This window comes from Mus musculus, chromosome 13, assembly GCF_000001635.26.
Source record: "Mus musculus strain C57BL/6J chromosome 13, GRCm38.p6 C57BL/6J".
NCBI classification, from domain to species: Eukaryota; Metazoa; Chordata; class Mammalia; order Rodentia; family Muridae; genus Mus; species Mus musculus.
Window position 1 is genome coordinate 65,273,218 of NC_000079.6, and position 633 is coordinate 65,273,850.

The following is a 633-nucleotide window of genomic DNA, read 5'->3' on the forward strand; positions in this document are numbered from 1 at the left end:
TAGAGGCCATTTTCTAACCAAACATATTTTCCAAATCTTTAGTCAAAACTATAGGCTTCCCAGTTTGTGCTCATTCATTTAACCCAATTGCCACTAAGATACATTTCAGTGAGTGGTTCAGATCAGAGTAACATATAGGTCTGTGGATTAACTTCAGAGACAGGGGAAACAGAATAAATCATATGGCTACACTGAGGACTAACCCCTGTTGCTAGACGGCCAGGCATCCTCATCATGGCTTCCTAATAGAGCACCTAGACAAGGGATGAGTCAGGTGGTCTCATACACAAACCCTAAAGATGTTCCTCTCACTCACTAAGAATCCTTTGAAATGTGGCTTCCTCCCTAGTTGGAGGAAATACCCTTTCTTTTCCCCTTACCTACCAGGGAAAGCCATCTTTCCTTTCAAGCACTCCCAAATTAAGCTTTCTGCCAGGGAGAAGGAAAAGAGGAGAAGGGAAAGAGGAAATGGGAAAAGAATTGAAAGAGGGGTGACTGGGAGAAGAGGGGGCTGATATTGGGATGTAATGTGAATTAATTAATTAATTAATCAATTAATTTTTAAAAAGACAGACTTCCTTTGTGGAACAGCCCTGGCTGTCCTGGAACTTGCTTATGCCTCCCAAGTGCTGG